Source organism: Lathyrus oleraceus, chromosome 7 (assembly GCF_024323335.1).
Source record: "Lathyrus oleraceus cultivar Zhongwan6 chromosome 7, CAAS_Psat_ZW6_1.0, whole genome shotgun sequence".
Taxonomy (NCBI): Eukaryota; Viridiplantae; Streptophyta; class Magnoliopsida; order Fabales; family Fabaceae; genus Lathyrus; species Lathyrus oleraceus.
In genome coordinates, this window is record NC_066585.1 from 77,037,573 (window position 1) to 77,062,045 (window position 24,473).

Below are 24,473 nucleotides of genomic sequence, written 5' to 3' on the forward strand. Positions count from 1 at the left end.
ATGATATAGTGGGTTGATTCGTTTCAGCTTATTCAAATAATCACTTTTCATAATCACTTATTTTCTGCATTTTTGTAATTGAACACCAAATCAACCCCCCCATTCGATTACGTTTAATTATTACAACCAAGAATCCTTGAGACGATATCCGAGTTTAATTGTCGCTGTATTACGTTTTTACAAAATTACTCGTTTTGATCCGCGCGCGACAGCGGATCAAATTGGCGCCATTGCCGGAGATTCTTGTTTCTTTTAATCGTTTTTAGAGTCATAGGTTTAGTGTCTAAGCGTATAGGTCCTAGTTTCCTCGCAGTTTCGTCCAACTTGCGTTCGGGTGTTTTTGCGGTTTAGGAAAAAAATCTGGTTTTAGGAAAATCGTGTCAGATTATTCCAATTTTTTGTCGATTTATTAGGAAAAAATCAAGGATCAAAAGCCTCTATTTAGAAACTAAATAGTGGACGACACCCTAAAAAATCAAAATTCCTTATTTTTCTATTTTTTATGATTTTTTTTCTGTTTTGATAGTTTTAAAAAATTCCGAAAAAATTCTCAAAAATTTTAAATGACGTTATTAGATTAATTTCGGTGTTAGTTTATTTTTCTAAATTTATTTTAATCGTTTTCCTTCATTGTGTTTGTTTTTGACAATGGTTGATAATAGAACCTTAAGGCAGTTAGCTGCTCCTGATGTGAATTACAATGGTTTGTGTATTGAATATGATGCTGCTGCTGTTCCTTTTGAATTAAAATCGGGTTTAATACACTTGTTGCCAAAGTTTAGTGGTCTTGCAGGTGAAGATCCACATAGACATCTCAAAGAATTTCAGGTTGTGTGCTCTACACCGTTGAGGCCTGAAGGAATAACTGAAGACCATATCAAACTTCGAGCTTTTCCTTTTTCATTGCAGGGTGCAGCAAAGGATTGGATTTATTATCTCGAGCCAAACTCAATTGCAAGTTGGACAACCCTGAAAAAAGTGTTCTTGGAAAGATATTTTCCTGCCTCCAGAGCTGCCTCAATAAGAAAGGAGATTTGTGGTATTAGACAAGGCAATGAGTCGCTGACCGAGTATTGGGAGAGATTCAAGCACTTGGTATCTAGCTGCCCTCAACACCAGATCATTGAGCAACTCCTCATCCAATACTTTTATGAGGGGTTGCTACCGATGGACAGGAACATTCTTGATGCTGCTAGTGGTGGAGCATTAGTCGATAAAACTCCAGCTGCTGCCAAAGCCCTTATTGAAAATATGTCTCTTAATTCTCAACATTTCACCACTAGGGACAATTCTGTGCAAAGCAAAGGCGTGAGTCAAATTCAAGTTTCTTCTAACAAAGCCTTAGAGACCAGAATTGAAGAACTCACTGCCTTAGTCAAACAGCTAGCAATAGCAAAACCTCAAACAGCAACTTTGTGTGGCATTTGTACTTCTCTTGAGCATCCGACCGATACTTGTCCTATTCTGAGAGACGAGTCCATTACTGAGCTGCCACAAGCTTATGCAGCCAACCTTTACAGTCAAAACAGGTACAACAACACTCTTGACCTGTCCACCAACGAATACCATCCCAATTGGAGGAACCATCCCAACCTTCGATATGGAAACCCGCAAACCAGCCAACAACAGAACTCACCTCAAATGGCTTCCCCTGCACCTTCCGGACCATCCTTGGAGGATCTTGTTAAGCAAATGGCCGTGAACAACCTCCAGTTCCAACAAAGAACCGATGCCAGCATTCAGACCTTGAACACACAAATGGGACAGCTTGCTACTCAAATAAATAACATGCAAGCTCAAGGTTCGAACCAACTTCCAGCCCAGACAGTTTTCAATCCGAATGGTCCTAATGCTAATGTGAGCGCAATTTCTTTGAGATCCGGAAAACTTACAGAACCAGCCCCTGAAAAAAAAAATCATTGAGGTAACTTCTGAACTTTCTCCTTCTGAACCTCACTCAGCTGAACTTTCTTCTCCTTCTTCTATTGTGGTCGAAACTGAAAAAATTAAAGAAAAGGAGTATGTGCCACCAGTCCCTTTTCCACATAGAGTTCTGAAAAATAAAAGAATTGAGGAGGGAGACAAAGAAAGAGAGATATTGGATGTTTTTCGAAAGGTTGCGGTAAACATTCCGCTACTTGATGTTATTAAGCAGATTCCTAAGTATGCAAAGTTTCTGAAAGATTTGTGTACCAACAAGAGGAGGATTAAGGGAAGTGAAAAAGTAAACTTAGGACGGAATATTTCTGCCTTTATTCAGCCCAAACAATCATCCAAACAGATTGTAAGCGAGCAAAATGTTTCAGCCCTCACTACTCAGGTTCTGCCACAAAAGCAGAAGGATCCGGGAACATTTGTTATTCCTTGTACCATCGGGGATAGTAAATTTGAGAATTGCATGCTTGATTTGGGAGCGGGCATTAATGTTATGCCTACTTCTGTTTATAATAACCTTTGCCTTGGTCCTTTGCAGCATACAGGTTTAATCATTCAATTGGCAAACAGGAGCAACGCTCGACCCGCCGGGGTAGTCGAAGATGTTCTTGTTCAAGTTAACGATTTGATTTTTCCTGCAGATTTCTATATTCTAGACATGGAAGGAGAAACCAAGGCAAGCGGAGCTCCCATCATTTTAGGCAGACCATTCATGAAAACGGCGAAGACAAAAATTGATGTTGACGATGGAACCATGTCCATGGAATTTGGTGACATTGTCGCAAAATTTAACATTTTTGATGCCATGAAACACCCTGTGGAGGAGCATTCCGTTTTTCATATTGAGCTGATTTCTGAATTAGTTGATGACTCTAGTTCTGAACTATTTGCGCTTGATTTTCCATCTCTCTCTGGTTTTGATGATATTTATTCATGTTCTGATTGTACTGACACTAACGTTTGAGTTGTCTATGCTGAGATTGATGCTGCCTTACAGGCTGATACATTTCCGACAGGTAAAGTTGTTACCAATAAACTTGTTTTTGCAGTTGATGCTCTTGCATTCCCGGCTGCCCCAAGCACTCCATCCACCGAGCAGCCCCCGTCCTTAGAGCTAAAAGAGCTCCCTGAGAACCTGAAATATGCTTACTTGGAGAGTAATGAGAAACTCCCTGTTATTATCTCTTCTAACCTTGATTTCGATTAAGAAAATAAGCTTTTGCAGATTTTAAGGAAGCATAAAAAGGCATTTGGTTGGACATTGGCTAACATTCCAAGTCATATCACCTTCACGTGTCCATTTGACACTTTTACTTTTAGAAGATTCTTTGATCCTGGAATAAAAGGCGAAGATACTAATAAAAATTTCAAGTTCAATGGACATTACCCAAAGCTATTCCATGACAACCCCACTTTGGAAGAAGAAAATGTAGAATATATCTCTTTGGGAAAGGCTGCTTATGTGATCACCTATCCTCCTTGACTACTCGGGTGTGTTCTTTCCTCTCTCTTCTCTCTCTTATTTTATGTTTGTTTCTTTCATTGAGGACAATGCATATTTTAAGTGTGGGGGAGGGAATACTTTAGTTTCTTTGTTTTTGTTCTTTGTTTTGTTTTGTTTTTGTTTTCTTTCTAAAAAAATTGCATCTTCTTGAAAGTTTTAGGCTATAGATTACTTTGAGTCGAGTTTGCGGAGACTTGAGAAAAATTCACAAGATCGGTATTGTTTTAACACCGTAAGTCTCCTGCATATGGAAATTGAGTTGAATTTTTATTATGTTTTAGCCTTAAATTCTCATTCTCTGACAGCTCTTGAGTAGTTTATTTCAGCAGTCAGCGCCATCTCACACACACTCTACGCAGGGAAGCCGATGAATATAAGTGAGTGTTCCGAAAAAGAAAAAAAAGAGAAAAAAAATAAAGGAATGCACCTTCTAAGTTTGGTGACCCTCACCCGGTCACTTAACCCAACGGTTGTAGAACCTTCAAAAAAAAGTTTTTGACTCGTTGTTAGTTGTTCAGCGGTTTCTGGTGCTGAACTTGGTAGGGCGAATTACGGTCCGATCCCCCGCAACTACAAGTGAGTAAGCAAAGGGTTATGCCACTTAAGTACCAGAACCCCGTGCAGAAAAGGATCAGAGTCACTAACCGGTCGCCTTGCTATGAGTGTGTGGAGATAACGGGCTTAATGTGATTGCGCCTGAATGAAAAAGAGCAAAAGAAGGATGAGTAAGTTAGGCTTTAGTATAATAATATGATTCGAGTTGATTTGTGTATTCAGGAGGTTTATGTCTGCATAACTGTGGAGTAGTGTTCTTACAATATCCTTAGTGTGCAAGATTAGTACCTATCAATGCAAAGTTAACCGAAGATGACTTGTAGCCTAGGATGAGTAACTGATGATGTATTTGTGCTTTCTTTGTTTTGTTTTCCGTTTTGCTCGGAGTGCAAAAGTTCAAGTGTGGGAGAATTTGATCAGTGCATTTTGATGCACGTTCTTCCATGTTTGTACTTAAGCATTTCTTTGGTTTGCTTTACTTATTTTTATGTTTTAATGTGTTTTTACAATTTATTTTATTTTTGCACTTATTTGTTTTTCGCATTATATTTTTAGCATTAACAGCTTTCACGAGAAAAATCATATCTTGAGCTACGAGTATCAGATTGAGGCTTGTGAGTATGCGTTGGAAAGATAAGGAAAAGATCTACAACTTTTGTTCAGAAGTCGAGAGCTGAATCAGACTGTAGCAGGGCCAGAAAGTCTGTTGAAGTTGCAGAATTTTATTTGTATTTTTGTTGGGTCATTTGTAGTGGGCTGGGTCGACCCAGTTGAGTTGTAAAACGGGTCTTTGTTTTCCCCTAGGTCTAGCAGCCGTACACCATTGGGAATGGAACGGGAAAATCACTATTCATGTACGAATTTGAGAGCTTGCAAAGAATGACTATGGAGAACTAATTTCCCAAGAATCAATTCACTGTAATCGGATGCCACTTTGAGGTTCTTTTATAATTTTCCATTAATCTGTTCCTTTGAATTATATCTATAATCACAATTACTTGCTTAATTTAATTGTTTTTACATGATAGAATTCTTTAATTTGATTGTTGTCTGCTTTTGAATCAATTTCGTGATTAGTGTAGCTTTTGCATTATCGCGTTCGATCATATTGCGTTTGCTTAATTCGCAATAGTTTTAATCCGTTTGCTTTACTCGGAATTCAGGGGCATACTTCATATAATTGTTATTGCGCTTGTCAGTAGCTTTTGTAATCGAATAGGATCAGACTCGTTTAGGGAATTGGAATTTTATAGGGATCAATGATAAGTCGGAAGATGATATAGTGGGTTGATTCGTTTCAGCTTATTCAAATAATCACTTTTCATAATCACTTATTTTCTGCATTTTTGTAATTGAACACCAAATCAACCCCCCCATTCGATTACGTTTAATTATTACAAACAAGAATCCTTGAGACGATATCCGAGTTTAATTGTCGCTGTATTACGTTTTTACAAAAATTACTGGTTTTGATCCGCGCGCGACAGCGGATCACCCAACATGTTGAAATATTGCATCGAGTTTGCCAAAGGATGTCAGGAATTGTTAATACCTCAGGATTGGCATTAATTTTGTAAAACAAATAATGTAATCATCTCTGTTGTTTTAATATGTTGGGTTGAAGAAGTTTAACATCTGGACCAACATGTCATGTACGATGTCACGACATCATGCCTGTGACATCATACATGTGTAGAAAACTGAATGAATTAATTCAGTATATATTCTGGGATTAGTGAGGATATTTGGTGAATATCTTAACTCCCATATGGAGGTCTTAAAGACTCAATCAGAAGATATATAGGCTCAAAATAAGGAGATATATATGGAGAGATTTTAGGATTGAAGACCTTGTTTGTAGCAGAATTTTTCTTCTGTATTTGTAACAGCAAAGAACAAGTTTGCTGCGATTTCTGAAGGCCCAAATCCAGTTGGGTGATTAGGTTATAAATAGCACATTGTAACCTAGTTTTTGTAAGCCTCATAGAATGAAAATTTAGGGGTGTGTGTGAGGTAAACCTCCCAATCTGTGGGAAGGTTACCATGTGTTTCTCAGTGGTAAAAGCTGAGAGTATTTGTAACTCAAAGCCTGTAGGCAAGAGTGATTATGTTCTTGAATGAAGTTGTGAAGCAAGTTCAAGGTGTTTGAACATTACATTGTATTTGTAGTGATAGGAATGGAAACTGGAGGTTTCTATCTAGGAGTTCCTAGGTATAGATTGCATTGGGTAGGGATTAAGTGAAGAGTTGTAAACGGGGGAGTTTAACTCTGAATTAATACTGCTGATAGTGGATCTTCTTTCTGGCTTGGTAGCCCCCAGATGTAGGTCATGTTGGACCGAACTGGGTAAACAATTCTCTGTGTTTGTTTTCCTTCTGCATATTATAATCCTGTATGCCATAACTCGGGTTGTATTGCAGTCTGCTAAACAAGATGATAACAGACCTGGTACATATCCTTCTGTGTGAATGTCAATCAGAATGTTTTAACATTCATCACTGAACGCATATACTGAACTTTAGGCATGGTGATCTCAGTTCAGTATTTAAGTAAGTCTGATCCTCAAAAGGATAACAGACCTGGCCAAAGGATCATATTGAAACTGCCAAATTGGATGTCTTGACAATTGTTCATGTAGGCTAATACTGGAGTAGAGACTGGTTAGTCTTTTACAGTATAGCAAAGTCAGCACAGTCAGGTTTCAAGAACATAACAGAATCAGCATGAGGAATATGTTCTGGATGTCAACCTGAATGTTGTAACATTCACACCTGACTGCTTGGGCTAAATTGTAGGATAATTAGTTTTTCTGTTTCAGTATTTTTCTCAGGCTAATTTAAGGAATCCAACAGCTGAGCTAAAATTCAGGAAAATAACAACTAACCTACAATTAATGAAACTAACAACTAGCACATTTGTCAGCTCCCTAATGTGTGGAAATTAGGTTACCTTGTTTGACTTGGAGGTTAGGATACACCAGTACTAAGCCAGCAAATTGAAATACAGTAACAGGTGATGTGCAATTCAATATTGATATATCATGCTGATAACTGTCCAAACACAACAGAAGTAAGTATGGTGTTTGATCTCTGTTGTGTCTCTGTACTAGAATGACAGAACTAAATGTTCTTTCATTCTAAGGTAATACAGTAGCAGAAGTTGTGACTACTGTGAAAGCGTGCTTGAGTACAGGGTTTTAATTTGTATAATTGTCTTGCTGTATTAGTTACAATGTTGGATCAGATGTCATGACTTTGAGTAGAACATCTGAATTCTGACTACACCAGAATTTCAAATGGTATCAGAGCAGGCATCCTGTTCTGTTTCTGGATGAGATCCATGGGTGATGCTTTCTGGTATCTTGCAAGGAGTTATGGTAGTACTAATGTTGGAACCTGTGGAAGGTTCTGTAATTTCCCTGAATGGTCCCTTGAAGTAGGTGGATGGACTGTTCATGACAGGAATGGTGTGTACCTGTCTCTGGAGGGTGGCAACTGGCCTGTGTGTGGGACAGCTGTGTCAGTATTGAATCACATTCAAACTTGGTTTGGTCTTGGAGGCTGATCTGGTGAAGTGTGTGTTCATAGGTTGAGTTGTATTATGATTTCCGCTGCATAATACCTGGCAAAACTCAAACTCTGATGTTGTTTCCCCTCATGTGGATGAAAGGCTGCTGTATTCAAGATCTCATCATAATCTACTGAAGATGTCAAAGATACTTGAGTCTCCTCAAGTCCACTCATCATGACGTTCTCACTTCAGGATGGTAAGAATCACTTAATCACTGATTCTTTTACTCACTTGAGTAGGGTGTATGAAGACCTTGAAGACCTTCAAGGAAGGTTTGTTCCAAGGAGGTGGAACTAATGTTCTATGCGATGTTAGAACATGTTGTTCAACAAGTATGCAACTACTGGTTGAAGAGCAGATGTTTTTAGGTATCAAACAAAGGGATACTTCTGTTTGGAACCTACTCCTGACCTGGAAGAGGAGACATCTGTGTGTGCTAAGTTGACAAGGGTAGGGTCAACTGTGTGTGTGCTCAAGAAGGTCACCTTTAGAAGTCTGATCTCTAGAAGTTGAGCTGGTTGAGATGTGACATTGTGCAATCTCCTGCTGTTTGGCATATTCCTGTTGATTGATCAGGGTTGGATAGCTGTTCCCTGAAGTACTATGTTGTGTTGGAAGACAAGTACCCTGGATGTTAGTAGTCAATAATGGGTTAACCTGATTGCTATACCATTTAAGAGGATTGGAGCCATGAATCTTGTTATTCAAACACCACGTTTCAGAAGTGGCAGTTCTTTCTAGGAGTGAGAATATGAAGATTCAGAGGTTGGTTGAGGTAATATGCTCTGGCAATGCATATCTACTATTGACTGGTGTTGTTTGTCTCACTAGTACTGATGGTCAGCTGGAGTCTGATTGGTGTGATTGGAGGAGTTAGTTGCCACTGGTAGGGATGGTGTATATCAGGTTGAGACATTTATATACAATGCATGGTTATTGGTGTGGAGTTTCCATGATTGTTAAGTTGAGGGGGAGTTTTGGTTAACCTCCTCAAGTCTGGTCAGCCTAGGGTCTGGTTGGCTGTTGACCTGTGTCACATGGGTTCTGGTGGTTGTGTGACACATTTTCAAGGAAGAATTCATCTCTCTCATTCCTAAGGGTGAATTTAATCTGGGAAGACTTTCAAAATTGTCGAGGTGCTTGCAAGCAGAAGATGTTGACACAAGAAGAGTACTTTCAAAGTAGTCTTATGGTGGAAGTATCTGAAAGGATAATTGGGAAAGGATTTAAGATCAATGTCTACTTATGCCAAGTACAAGTGTTTAATTGATTATCCTTGGAGCTCAAGATAACTGATGTTCTTAAAGATGTTGGAACATCACTTCTTCAAGACCGTGTGCAGAATCACAGGAAGGATAGTACATTGGCTTATGATCTATCTCTTTGGTGGCAGCAAAAGCATATGATCTCTGAAAAGGTTTCCTGGCAAGAAACATGTTCAACCTTGGTATGTACAAGAAGAAGAAGACATCATAGTCTTGATGGTGGTTACTTGGATCGGTTTATTTCTGATCTAGGTAAGGAAGTGCATTAGCTTATGCACACTGTGGGGTCAAGAACAAGTGGCAGCATTCTTGACATCATGGAAACAACTTTGCTTTAGGAAGTGGAATCCTTGGTATAGCTGAAGGGTCAGTCTCTAACTGGTCCTTCTGAAGACTCATACATCAGAGTGTCTGATGTCTTTGGAGAAGAAGCAGGGATTCATCAAGGTGTGAGCTTGGATGACTTAACTACAAACCTGCAGGATGGAGGTTGTTTACTCAAACTTGGTTCCACAATCAAGTCTATGAGAACATTGAACTCTTGTTCTGTGAAGGGAGGAAGCTCTTTCAAGTGGCAGAAGAAGGAGCTGAATTCAACAGCTGGATGTCAAAACACAATGTTGTGACATTTGGTTCAACATCAGATTCTTAGTTGGTGAAGTGGCACATCAACTTGAGATAGAAGGGTCTGCAGGGTTGTAGATTGGACACTTCAAAAGGCTTGAAGTTCAAATCTCACTTGGAAGGTCAGAATATCTTTGGGAGAAGTCTGATAAACTTGGAGAGGTCAAAAGGTGGCATTTGACGTTTTCATATGAGGATTCATGAATGAGGTAATCAACCAGTGGCATTTGGTCTATCTCAGAAGTGAGTTCGAAGAATCAAGATAATCAACATATGGCAGCTGATTATTCTTGAGGAAAGTCTGAGACAAATTACTTTTGAGCAGAAAAGTAGTAAGTTGAAGACAAAAGGAGGTGTTTTTATTCATCCCTTGGAGCTTGTGGTAGGAGTTCTGAGCCATCTATGGAAGATTGTCTCTGGTAATGGGATGAGGGTGTATATATCCCAATTTATGTCTGGGTTCTTCTGGATCAAGCTGGTGACTCAATGATATCTGAAGATTATCAAATGGTGGTCTCTGGTATGTTGTGAAGGATGTCCCAGCTGATGTTAGAACATCTTGTGAAGTGGTCTTCTGTCCTGGTTAGAAGAGAGATTGACACAAAGTGTGGATGTGGTCAGCCAAGAGGGTTGAACAGAGGGTGTGCTCTTGAAGACATGAAGATGCGTCTTATGTTTTCCATTCATCAAGTGGTCTGGAATATCTTTGAATCAGGAAGTATGTGAAGGTCCAACTTTGGGGTGTTGGATATGATCATGTGTGACCTCCAAGAGAGTAGGTTGTCCTTGACAGAGGGAGTTTGTCCTTGTACTGCAAGTAATCATCAAGCTTGTGGTCTATGTGCTCTCAGATAACTGGGTATGGCACCTTGTTAGCTATCAGGATGATGTGATGTATGTCAAGGCTGAGTGAGCAGAAGAATGTCTGACCGGATGTCATGACATTGCCCTGGACAATTCTGTTATTTCCTTCTGAATCTTAAAGTCATAAGGAATTATGGATGTGGTGTGTCTAAGTATGATAAATTAGAATAAGCCTGATTGCCACAGTTGTGTGGTACAGGGGGAGTAACCATCTGCCGAAGTGTGGGAATTTGGCTGTAGCAGTGCCAGATGTCAAGTCTCGACTGGAGGTATGACAGGGGTCTTGGGAAATGTTGAATACTGGCAGAATGCAGGAAAAAGCCGCGTGGAATGTTAAGACATCGCGTGCAACGTGTCTGACTGCATATATGGAATAGTCTCCATGCACTGGAACTGCTGTTTTGGAAAAGAAACAGTCAAGAGCTATAAAAGGTATTCAAAGATAGTCTGATATTTTGTTGGTGATTCTCTGACTGTTTCTCAGCAAAAATTAATGAATCTTGACCAAGCATTTATTCCTACCGTAAATTCCTAAGCACGGGCTGGACTATTTAAAGGATGTAATAGCCCTCTTCTTCTCACAAGAGAAACACTCCATTCCCTCAGAATCATGGGGTATGTTAAGGTTTGGGCAAGCTGCGTCTGGATCTGGTTTTGTGAGGGGTGCCTTTACAAATGTTTAGCTAAAAAGGGGGAGAGAAATACAGTCCTGGGGTTGAGAATGTACCAGAAGCAAGCTAACTGTGGTTGTGGTAGCAAACAGAAGTTGGTGTCAGGCACAAAATCCACCAACTGGGTATACCACTTGTGTCTTGTGATCTGAGTTAAGAGGACAATTGTGTCTTGTGATCTGAGTTACATTATCTATGTACTCAGCATTACATATTCTTCCGGAAGCTCTCCTATTGAGGGGAAGGGTTCTGGTACAACTGATTCCTGTACCTCTACTTTCTCATGTACACCAACTTTGGTGTTTGTGGTGGTAGAGTCAATGACAGAGATGAAGAGCATACCCATATTGGGATGTTTTGTCCAGTGAAATGTTTATTTGTTTTAGCTAAAATTTGCCAAAGGGGGAGATTGTTAATACCTCAGGATTGGCATTCATTTTGTAAAACAAATAATGTAATCATCTCTGTTGTTTTAATATGTTGGGTTGAAGAAGTTCAACATCTGGACCAACATGTCATGTACGATGTCACGACATCATGCCTGTGACATCATACATGTGTAGAAAACTGAATGAATTAATTCAGTATATATTCTGGGATTATTGAGGATATTTGGTGAATATCTTAACTCCCATGTGGAGGTCTTAAAGACTCAATCAGAAGATATATAGGCTCAAAATAAGGAGATATATATGGAGAGATTTTAGGATTGAAGACCTTGTTTGTAGCAGAATTTTTCTGCTGTATTTGTAACAGCAAAGAACAAGTTTGCTGCGATTTCTGAAGGCCCAAATCCATTTGGGTGATTAGGTTATAAATAGCACATTGTAACCTAGTTTTTGTAAGCCTCATAGAATGAAAATTTAGGGGTGTGTGTGAGGTAAACCTCCCAATCTGTGGGAAGGTTACCATGTGTTTCTCAGTGGTAAAAGCTGAGAGTATCTGTAACTCAAAGCCTGTAGGCAAGAGTGATTATGTTCTTGAATGAAGTTGTGAAGCAAGTTCAAGGTGTTTGAACATTACATTGTATTTGTAGTGATAGGAATGGAAACTGGAGGTTTCTACCTAGGAGTTCCTAGGTATAGATTGCATTGGGTAGGGATTAAGTGAAGAGTTGTAAACGGGGGAGTTTAACTCTGAATTAATACTGCTGATAGTGGATCTTCTTCCTGGCTTGGTAGCCCCCAGATGTAGGTCATGTTGGACCGAACTGGGTAAACAATTCTCTGTGTTTGTTTTCCTTCTGCATGTTATAATCCTGTATGCCATAACTCGGGTTGTATTGCAGTCTGCTAAACAAGATGATAACAGACCTGGTACATATCCTTCTGTGTGAATGTCAATCAGAATGTTTTAACATTCATCACTGAACGCATATACTGAACTTTAGGTATGGTGATCTCAGTTCAGTATTTAGGTAAGTCTGATCCTCAAAAGGATAACAGACCTGGCCAAAGGATCATAGTGAAACTGTCAAATTGGATGTCTTGACAATTGTTCATGTAGGCTGATACTGGAGTAGAGACTGGTTAGTCTTTTACTGTATAGCAAAGTCAGCACAGTCAGGTTTCAAGAACATAACAGAATCAGCATGAGGAATATGTTCTGGATGTCAACCTGAATGTTGTAACATTCACACCTGACTGCTTGGGCTAAATTGTAGGATAATTAGTTTTTCTGTTTCAGTATTTTTCTCAGGCTAATTTAAGGAATCCAACAGCTGAGCTAAAATTCAGGAAAATAACAACTAACCTACAATTAATGAAACTAACAACTAGCACATTTGTCAGCTCCCTAATGTGTGGAAATTAGGTTACCTTGTTTGACTTGGAGGTTAGGATACACCAGTACTAAGCCAGCAAATTGAAATACAGTAACAAGTGATGTGCAATTCAATATTGATATATCATGCTGATAACTGTCCAAACACAACAGAAGTAAGTATGGTGTTTGATCTCTGTTGTGTCTCTGTACTAGAATGACAGAACTAAATGTTCTTTCATTCTAAGGTAATACAGTAGCAGAAGTTGTGACTACTGTGAAAGCGTGCTTGAGTACAGGGTTTTAATTTGTATAACTGTCTTGCTGTATTAGTTACAATGTTGGATCAGATGTCATGACTTTGAGTAGAACATCTGAATTCTGACTACACCAGAATTTCAGGAATGTCAAAGGCACGCGGGTATCCAACATATGCCGGCGAGCGAGTTGCATGCTATTATCAAACCATGGCCTTTTAGGGGATGGGCTTTAGACATCATTGGAGAAATTTGACCGGCTTCGTCAAAGCAACAGAAGTTTATCCTAGTCGGGATAGACTACTTCACTAAATGGGTCGAAGCCATCCCTCTGGTAAAGGTGGACCAAGAGGCGGTGATCGAATTCATTCAGATACATATCGTGTATAGGTTTGGGATCCCAGAGACTATTATGATGGATCAAGGGTCAGTATTCGTGGGACAAAAGATGCAGAAATTTACCGGTGAGACAGGTTTCAGACTGGTTACCTCTACACCCTACTATGCACAAGCAAATGGCCAAGTAGAAGCATCGAACAAAGTAATAATAAGTCTGATTAAGAAGCACGTTGGTGAAAAGCCAAAGAATTGGCACAAGACTTTGGACCAAATTCTATGGGCATGTCGAACGTCCCCCAAAGAGGCGACGAATTCGACGCCATTTTGACTAATGTTTGGTCACGACGCCATATTACCGGCGGAGATATGCTTATAGTTTGTCAGAGTCCAGCGTCAGAATGATCTTCAGTCAGAGCAATACTGGAACATGATGTTCAACGAGTTGGCTAATTTAAACGAAGAAAGGTTAGCTGCGGTCGAAATGTTGATCCGGCAAAAGGAACGTGTAGCCAAGGTCTACAATAGAAAAATAAAGGGAAAAACCTTTGTTGGTAATGATTACGTTGGAAAGTAATTTTGCCTATGGATCGTCGAGATCGAACCCTAGGTAAGTGGTCACCAAAATAGGAAATACCATTTCGAGTAACTCGGACATACAATAACAATGCGTATGAAATCGAAGAACTTGGTGGGGATCAAAGGGTCTTAAGAGTAAATGGAAAATATTTGAAGAAATATAAACCTATGCTACAGGAAATACGGATCCAAAAGACCAACTAGTCATCATTACGTATTAAGTCATGAGTACTGACAAGACAGCTAGCCGAAACATGGAACACCAAAAGACCAGCTTCTCGATCGATTCACTCATGTCGAAGCCAGCTTTTTCAGGGGGCAATTTGTTAGCTGGAAAATTTCGGCTAAGGGAAAAGCCAATTTCGACCAGGGTTTCTGTCGGAAGCTCCTCGACAGAAAGGTGGCCGAGGCTGCCGATCGACACATACAAAGCTTGGGTCGAAGTCAAAAAGTTCTGAGTGGAAAATGGGAACGTGGGCACGTAAAGAGGTCATGGGTAGTTATGCGCCAAAATGAGGGAAGTGGACCGACACGTGGCACCTCAAGAGGGCTTTGTAACCTCCCAACTGTTATTTTGAACTAGTATTTAAGCCAATGTTATGTGAGAATTCAAAGGTGGCAATTTGAACATTTGTAGTAGGGGTAAAGCTTGAAGTACCAAAGCGTTTACGAGAAAAAAGTTACTCTCCTCACAAACAATGTATTTTTCCTCCACTTTATAATTACAAGTCATTTAATCTTCGTAAAGCTTATCTTTTGTCTTGTTTCACTTTATCGTTTATCATCTTTCTTTTAGTACTTTATCGTTTCTACTTGTCATTTTACCTTTATTATTTCCTTGACTCGTCAAGAGTATCGTTTACACCCTTTCAACCAGTCAGAAACATTGTTTACCAAATAGCCATACACCCAAAACACTAAGTCCGGGACTCCTTAGCCGGTCCTGCAAGTAAACCTCATATAGTAAGGCTAGAGATTGTTGCGCAAAACAACAGCCTTACAAAGCTTTTTTTGCTGCTTTAGTCTATTCTGTAAACACACGTTTTGGTTCTCTACTTGAGTCGCTGCTTGCATGCGCCGAGCCATCTCCACAATCTGGTTGCATTGCTGAACAAACATTACATTCAATTGCTCAATGTGTGGCTGTTCTATGCCGTGCTGCCAATGACCATAAATGCACATCTACTGTGAAAATGTTGCACCTCTCAATCAAGTTTCGATTATGGGAAGTATGGATTACACAATTCACATATGAGATATTGACACTGGCAGTCTTATTAAGGTAATTCACTATCATGTGGCTGTAGTGCAACAAATTATTTTCCCCCTTCTTCGATCGTACATCCTTGGAGAGACTGCTTTCTTTTGGTTGGAAAGGATGCATGTGTTGCCCCTGTTTCTGTTGATACTATGCAGGTTAAAAGGTTGCAATAAAAAAGGTTCATGGTATCTTTGAGCACATATCCGAAGTTGCACGTTTTCCTCGTGAGATAATGCTTCTCATACTTTTTCGACATCCCGATATTGTTGAAATTAAGTACATTATGTTGCCTCCTTCAAGAAGAGACTTCAAAGATATTTATGTTGAGCCAATGCTGACTTAACAAAAGAGCACTACCATTTCTTCTTCACCGATTTCTTCGAGCATACAAGTATGTTCACACCGCAAATGTGTCTCATCGAGACTTGAAGCCAAAGAGTATACTTGCCAATACAAACTCTAAACTTAAAATCTGTGATTTTGGGTTAGCTAGAGTTGCTTTTAGTGATACTCCAACAATGGTATTTTGGATGGATTATGTTGCTACAAGGTGGTATAGAGTACCAGAGCTCTATGAATCATTTTTACTCAAAGTATACTTTGGTAATTTATATTTGTAGTATCTGATGCATCTTTGCCAAAGTATTTATTGGAAAACTGCTTTTTCCTGAAAAAGATTCTGGTCCATCAGTTGTATCTAATAACGGGTATTGCTTGGTTCTTCTTCAACCGTGGTTCTTCTTCATCGCAACCACAACCTCAAATCCCTCATTTGCTTAAGATAGTTTCATCAAGATCTTCTTCAGGTCAATTTGTTAGTACTGAAGATGCATATAAGGTTCCTGAAATTACTTTGAGTATTCATGTAGAGAATCAAGAAGTACTGGGCGAACTCTTAGTTGAGTTTGGAAATATTAAGAACAATGAGATTGACCTTCTTCCTACTTTAAAATTTCAAGGTTGAGAAAGTTTCTTCAACCATTTTCAAGGCTCAATTTTCTTCAACCTGGTGAGAAAATTCTGGATACACGCCATATCTTCTCCTTTCCAAGTTACCTCCTTCGTGTTTGGATAGAAGATAGTGATATGTGAGAAGCTGGTAGCCAAACTCATTAGACATGATGTGTCTGGTATAAGGTGTGAACAAATGGTGGAAAAGGAATCTAATTTGACTGGGAATTTTAAAGTGATTTTCGCCTCTGGAAAATACTCTAGCAAGGTCAAGGATCTTCTTTCTCATTTGAAGGTATGGGCTAGAATCCTTCTTGGATGCATTCATTCCAGACCATCAACCAACTCCTCTGGCTACATCAATGGTGACCAACAATATATCCTTTACTATATTGAATATGTAAAGAAGGTGAATCTTTCTGCACTTTTGTTTCAACATCTAAGGGAAAGTGTAAGGGACACCAGTGATGGTAGCAAAAGGACAAAGATCTACATTCCTATGGGCAGGCTGATCTCAGACATTCTGACGGAGAGCCAACTGATTGACTCTCTAACAGATGATCAGTTCTCCAAAGGCATGCAACCTCAGGCTGGTAGGATGCTGAATACCAAGGCTCTGAAGAATACGAGGATTATTACTAAAGTGATAAGTCCTCCTGCTAAAATTCCCAAGGGTATCATCCTCAACAGAAGGATTCCTTTGAAATATTTCCCTATCTTCTCAACGCCATATCCTCTGACAGAGGTGGTGGAATTTCTGGAGAAGTGTGATACTGATGCTCTTCTAGCAGCTTCTGAAGCTATTTCTCAAAAGAAGAAGAAGAAGACTGCTAAGAAGCATTCTAAAAGGATGGCTAAGAATTTTAAGGCTTCTAGAGAGCATAAGGATACTTTCTGCTGAAGAACCTAAAGTCTCTAAAGCTACTTCTGCTGGAACTGCTTCTGGAACAACTTCTCCTTATGAAGCTCGTCGTCCTACTGTTGTTTACAGTTCATCCATTTCAACAACCACACCCCTTCATCTATCTCCTTTCCACATACCACTCTACATGGATTCTCCTCTCCTTAACTACTCTTTCTCAAAATGTTCCTTAAGTTGATATATGCGTTCAAGAGGGGGGGGGGGTCCAATTACGAAGGCTTTGGTCCTTAAAGGTTTGGAGAATATTTAGAGATCGAAAGCACCGAGTGAAATTAAATATTTTGGTTGGACATGCTTGTTGAATATGTTACCTACTAAGCCGAATTTATTGAGAAGAGACATCAATTTGGATAATTCTATTTGTCCTTTTTGCTTTAATGCCGGTGAAACTCTCTTTCATCTTTTCTATTCTTGTGATATGGCTCAATTGATTTGGGACCATATGTGTGGTTGGCTTGACATCGATTTATGTGGGGAGCATATTTCATTAATTTCTTTGTTTTTTTACCTTAAGAACTTATGTTCAATCAAATTCAGGGTTGAGTTTCACTATTGTATCTGGTTAGCGGTTTGTTGAGCTTTGTGGACATCTAGGAATTCTACCATCTTTGAAGAAGGAAGATTGGAAGAGATGGATATTTTGGAAATCATTAAATTCTTATCTAGAGAGTGCTTTTTGGCCAAATTTTGTGGGCGCATCAATGTGAATTCGTTGTTGTGGCAAACTAATCATTCTTTCTTTTTATTCGGATAATGGATTTTTTGTTGTTTTTCTTTAGCTGTGTTTTTTGTGTTCTGAGGGTTGAGCACTCTTTGTGCTCTTTTTTATAATTTGCTTTTACTTATATAAAAAAACTCAAAATTGTGCATTATTAATTAAATTTCAAAATGGTTCTCCCTGTAACAAAGAACCGTTCAAGAGGATTAATAATTAACTTGAATGATCCAATAAAAAGTGAGTAACGTTTTCCAAGAGTCATGGAAAGAAGAAGTTTTATCATGATCAAATAAAAGGTTCATGTGTTTAGATGCTCATCAATATGATTAAAATCATGTTGAAAAATTACATCAATTCAACGGTTTCAAATATTTACTTTATTATTTTTACCTTTTTTTTATTAGAACGTGATTTTTAAACACGATTTGATTTTCTAACGTGAAACCAAACACATGTTCAATACATTAATTGGGTGATTGTTGATATGGCAAAAGAGGAGAAGAAGCAAACATCGCACAACATTACTCAGACTCATTACTATTAGTATTGTTACAATTTTTTTCTTCTTTTGGATGAGGATAAAATAATCATTTTCTCTTTTCTTATTATATAAAATAGACGGATCTCACTCTCTAATTCCATTTCTCTGTACACCTTTTTCTTACTTAAATGAAGCCTAAGACTAAATAAATCCTACAAAAGTTCTGCTTATTTGTTTTATTTACGTAGTTAATTTAGTATAACAATGATTGACTTGCTTTAATAAGCATAGAAATGGTTAACAAATAATATCTGAAATAAACAAAAAAACTGTTGTAGGAGAAGCAGTGGGTGAAGAACATGAACATGATAGAATTGACAATTGAAAATAAACCAAGACCAAAACAGTGAAACCACAATAATCGTAGAGATAGAAGGGTCACGTGACGTGTAGATGAAAAGGAAAGAATTAGGTGAGGTGGGAGTAATGTGCGACTTTTCTCTATATTCAATTAAACCTTCTCGAACAACGCCTTTCCCAACTTAGTCCTCACGGTACTGCATTATTTATCTAAATTTTTTGTTACGTTAACATCTACTCCTATTAATTCTAAAATATCCATAAAAAAGTTAAAGTCACCAACCGATTCATGGAAGTAGGTAGCCATACAAATTATAAATTGTTCTGTTTAGGATATAAAATAAGTTAAAAAACGGTGACGATGATGGACCAAAGTTTCGTTGAGATTCTTTGTAATAATACTATAATATAAATTTGTTATTTGTTAAGAATAAATTGTAGAGAATTGTGGGATACATTTATAGTTGAGATTCTTGGTAATAATTAGGATGATAATTTGGGTGTTGAGAGGTCCCGAAAAGAGTGTGGTTCCTTCTTGGTGGTCGACTAGGGTCGATATGACCAACCAAGAACAGTTGTCCCACATGCTCTTGTTTGTGCGTAGCAAGTCGAGGGCTTGTTATGTCAGCCTCGAATGTCGACCACTCGATTCATCACCTTTGGACGGGTGAGAGAAATGTTCTAGTTTCTTGGAAATTCGTCTATTTAATGCTCCATATTACAAATGTCTTTTCAAAAGTGTCATCATTGTATCTCTTAAAAACTGAAACATTCGAGTGTTACATGTGAGCGATTTGATACATTTGATGGAGTCTTTGCATGCTAAATAATAGTTTTTGAAGAATCAATGCTACTTTCTTTGAGTTACTTTCTTAGTTTAGCAATCATCTTCTTATTTGACGTTTTTACTTCTATGCATCTGAAAAGTTAGCACATTATGGGTAAGAAGTCATAAAAGAGTACTCACAAGTCCTAGAAGAATATTCCATCTTCTTGGATGGAATTTGTCTATTCTTCCAGTGTTTCTACTTTGTGATAGTGAACAGTCTTGATGACACCTTTATCGAAGTTGACCCGTCTTCCTACTAGGGAATCTTGAGTTCCGCCGAGGACAAAACAATATCTGCTAAGTATGGAAATTGTGTCATCCCATTCTATTAAGGCACTTTCTCCGTCATGGGTCTTTGTCTCCCCTTCACTTCCCTTTAGATAGAATTTCTAAAGCATTTGACAATAGCTCATTCCCAACTTCATCTTGGCAATTGGGCATACATGAAGGCTTACCAACATTGGTGTGAATACCTGTACGAAAAGTCTCTTGTGACAATTTTCTTTCACCTATTTAAATGCCATTGTGGCTCTGTGACTCGGCCCGAGGTAGAGGATTAATTTGTTTTCATCTGAATGTGCGCGACTTTGGGTCTCTTTTGGAGCTACAATCTTTTGAAGATTGGTTCTTTTTGGTCCTATTAGCCTGAAACACATGATACAATTTACGCCATTGGAGACGGAGTGGAGGGAAGATGTGTTTAGTTGTTCCCTAAGTATTGGACCGAAAGTCACTTTCAAATGGGGAACAATCTTAACGTGTATAAGGAAGATGATTTTTTTGATGAGGCTCGGTACCAGAAAAATCAGTTGATGAATTTTATCAGCAGCCTAAGATACTTCAAAAGACGTACCCCCGTATAGGTCGTTTAAAAGGTTACACTCTGCCGATTCGTGTCCTTTAGATCCACAAAGTTCACATTCTATGTGGACTACTGCTGCGGTGTGAGTGTTTGTAGACATATGTTCGATCCTAAGGGCCAAAGCGTCCATTTTCGCCTGCATCATGTCTAGAGAGCTTACCTCATGTGTTCCACCTTGGGTCTCCTTTTTCTCTATTGATGCTCGTTCAGTTCCCCATTGGTAATGGTTTTGGGCCATATCCTCAATTAGGTCACAAGCTTCAGGATAAGGTTTGTTCATCAGCGCGCCACCTGCGGCAGCGTCGATGCTCATCTTTGTGTTATAATGGAGTCCATTGTAGAAGGTATGAACGATCAGCCATTGTTCTAGGCCATGGTGTGAACAGACTCTTAATAGCTCTTTATATCTCTCCCAAGCTTCAAAAAGCGATTCTCCTTGGTTTTGGGTAAATCTAGTTATTTGGTTTCGAAGAACAACAATATTACTAGGGGGAAATATCTAGCGAGGAATACTCTCCTAAGGTCTTCCCAGGTAGTTATTGAATTAGCTGGAAGTGAATCTAACTATGAACGTGCTCTATCCCTGAGGGAGAAAGGAAATAATCTTATACGAATCGCATCGGGTGAAGCGCCGTTAGATTTAAAGGTGTCGGCTAGTTGGATAAAAACTTTTAAATGTTAATTCGGGTTCTCAGTAGCAAGACCCGCGTATTGGTTTTGTTGCACTAATTGCAACAAAGACGGTTTTAGTTCGAAATTGTTAGCAGGAATAAGGGGGTTTACTATACTCGAACTAGGTTCCTCGTCAGAGGGTTGGGCAAATTCCTTAAGAGGTCTCCGGTCTCGATTCTCAGCCATAGCTTTCTTAATTCGGATGAGTAATAGTCGTGTACGAGTATAACGTTCGGGTTCCACTAAAGGATCTACTAAATTTTCGGTACTACGGGTTCTTCGCATTTACCGGATAATAATGCCTTAGTCTAGACGGTGTAACAACAGGGTACGAAATTTGACGAAGTTGGTCCCCGGCAACGGCGCCAAAAACTTGATCGTGTGAATTCGCAAGTGCACGAATCGCGTCAAAATAATATAAAAGAATATCGATCCCACAGAGACCAAATCGTCAATCTATCGATTACTATCGTTACAGTGTTTATCTAAGGCGGTATAAAAGAGATATTTGGTTTGCAAAACAACGGTAAATAATAAATGCAGGTAAAGACAGGTTGAATGTATTTCACGTCAGTTAAGTGATGTTTCGATTGTCTAAATAGAACTACTTATGAGGCAATATTTTCTACTCTTGAAAAGAATCCATTTAACAGGAACTGTCGCTTTCACGTATTCAGAATCGAGTTTACCCTTAAATTAAGGCCTTTTATTGTCACTTATAAAAGATGCGCAGAATGCTAAAGTAGTAAACTTATTTTTAAGAAATAAGACTCATAAACTTAGTTGAAAAGTGATTTTGATTTGGAAAGTTTTACCCGAGGAGTTTCCTGATTTAAGATCTATCAACGCGTCCGAAAACAGTTTCAAAAATAGTTTTTCCTTAAAGTGATAAAAATTCCTAGTTAACTAAGCCAGGGTGCTTTCACACTCCTTGAATAATTAAAACTAACCAAGTTTGTTTTAGAAAACTCAAGTTAAAAATCAAAACAACCTTTAAAGTATTTCTACAAATTCAATATGTGAAACATTACTTTAACCCCGATCCTTACATTCTAACCTTTAAAAGATTTAGCCAAACATGGTAACACAAACAAACACAACGGTATTGATCATGATGAAAAGTTTGTTTTAGAATGTGAGGCGTAAAGAGCGAGTAAAGTGCGTGAAATAAATAAAGTAAAGCGAGTGTGGAAAATAAATAAAGTAAAACGAGTGCGGAAAATAAATAAAGTAAAGCGAGTGCGAAAAATAAATAAAGTAAAGCGAGTGCGGAAAATAAATAAAGTAAAGCGAGTGCGGAAAATAAATAAAGTAAAGCGATAAATAAGAGCCTGCTCCAAACGGAGGGCTTTAAATCTGGTACAAAAATAAACCTCCGACTCCTGAAGCTAAAGACAACAACAACTCGAAGTGACCCAACTCAATCTCACTAAGGTGCGATAACCCCCCGATGTGACAGATTACCGCTATTACAAATGATAAATATAGGCTTAGTGTTGTAAAACTAAGTTGGATGATTTGAAAATGAAATGGAATAAGCTATTTATAGAGGATTTCAGCAGCTTGCAAAGACCATGGTGCCCTCCAACTTCTCCTTAGTGGGAACGTGATTTCTAAAGGTGGCGCCCGCCATCCCTTCATGGCGCCTGCCATGTGTGTAAATGGGGAAGATCATGGGAACGTGGCGGTTACCTCCTAGTTGAGGGCTGGTGACTCATGGCTTCTCCTATAGCGGCCGCCATGTGCAACACCATGTGTGTAATTTTCGCCGAAAAACTCTAATTTTAGGTCTTTTTGCTTTGTTTCTTCCAAAAGAGTCCGAAAGTGCTAAATATCTGAAAACAAGATAAAAGAGAGCACAATACAAACAATATGATAATAAAGTCCTAATAAACATGTGAAATCCGAGTAAAAAACACAGTGTAATTTAGTGTGATCAGACTTCCTAGGAATGTTATGAGCATTAGTAGCTGGCTTTTGATATCCAGGTGGAGCAGCAGGTGCTTGGCCATGTGCATACAAGGCGTTGTTGTTCTTGTACGAAAAGTTAGGATGGTTTTTCCAACCTGGGTTGTAGGTATTCGAATAAGGGTTTTCTTGTGCATAATTTATTATATCAGTGGTGACTCCTGCTAATATCTGACATTCTGGTGTAGTGTGTCCAGGAATTCCACATAACTCGCAGTTTGGAGTTACGGCAGCCACGGTGGCTGCGGGTGGTATGGTTAAGTTGTCTAACTTTTGAACAAGGGCATCTACCTTTGCATGGACATGGTCAAGGCTACTGATTTCGTACATTCCACCTTTTGTTTGGGACTTTTCTACTGGAGTTCTTTCACCTCCCCATTGGCAATGGTTACGGGCCATGTTTTCAATGAGTTTATAGGCTTCGTTGTATGGCTTGTCCATAAGTGCACCGCCCGCGGCAGCGTCTACTGTCAGTCTTATGTTATACAAAAGCCCATAGTAAAATGTGTGAATGATCACCCAGTCTTCGAGACCGTGATGTGGACACATCCTCATCATGTATTTGTATCTCTCCCACGCGTCGTAGAGAGATTCTGCATCTTTTTGTCGAAATCCGTTGATTTGAGCTCTCAGCATAGTAGTTTTTCTCGGCGGAAAATATCGGGCTAAGAAAACGTTCTTCAGTTCTTCCATTGTAGTGACTGAGTTGGATGGCAAGGATTGCAACCAAGCCCAGGCTCCGTCTCTTAGAGAGAAAGGAAAAAGGCGTAGTCTTATCGCATCTTGAGATACACCATTCGCCTTCACAATGCCTGCGTACTGCACAAACTTGGTCAAATGTTCATTAGGGTCGTCCGTAGGATTTCCAGCAAATTGATGTTGTTGGACAGCTGATAACAATGAGGGTTTCAACTCGAAACCGTTTCGATCGATAGCAGGGGCAACCATGTTGTTGTGAGGTTCTTGTTGGGATGGGGTAGCGTAGAACTTAAGAGGACGACTCTGGGGTCCTACTGTAGCCATGGTTGGTTTTTCAACTGGTTTAGTAGTAGAAAAGAAGATATTGGGAATATTGTACCTTCGTTGGTACTCTAGTATTCGGCGTCTTAAATATAAGAAACACTCTAATTCTGCGATTGGTGGTACTAAGTTTTCTCCTTGTGAGCGAGTACTTGGCATACAATCGAGAAATAAGGGAAAGGAAATTAATTTTTACCTCAGTATATACTGCGCAACGAAAGAATCACACTATTTGATTAAATTAGTCCCCGGCAACGGCGCCAAAAACTTGATACGTGTCTCATGACTGTATATAAAATATAGTCTATCGGATACTTGACTGCAAGTGCACAGTCTAGTCGTTTAGTTTTAAAAGATATCGAACCCACAGGGAACGATGGTCAAACTAATTTTATCAATGTTACTATGTTTAGCTAAGGCGATGATTTTCAGAGGTTTGGTTCAACAAAAATTAAATCTAAAGAAAATTAAGCTTTTAAGAAAATATTAATGAAGGGATATCGGTAT

At 38.9% G+C, this 24,473-nt stretch overlaps 2 non-coding genes and 1 pseudogene across 2 annotated transcripts; all 3 read left to right on the forward strand.

The window, feature by feature from the left end:
* The first annotated feature begins 13,773 nt into the window (after positions 1–13,773).
* On the forward strand, positions 13,774–16,147 carry LOC127102125 (mitogen-activated protein kinase 13-like; annotated as a pseudogene).
* A 4,527-nt stretch (positions 16,148–20,674) lies between these two features.
* LOC127108922 (small nucleolar RNA R71) lies at positions 20,675–20,781 on the forward strand. Its single transcript, XR_007796420.1, has one exon. It is a non-coding gene; the product is annotated as a small nucleolar RNA R71 (small nucleolar RNA).
* A 2,694-nt stretch (positions 20,782–23,475) lies between these two features.
* LOC127109415 (small nucleolar RNA R71) lies at positions 23,476–23,582 on the forward strand. Its single transcript, XR_007796708.1, has one exon. It is a non-coding gene; the product is annotated as a small nucleolar RNA R71 (small nucleolar RNA).
* The last annotated feature ends 891 nt before the right edge of the window (positions 23,583–24,473 follow it).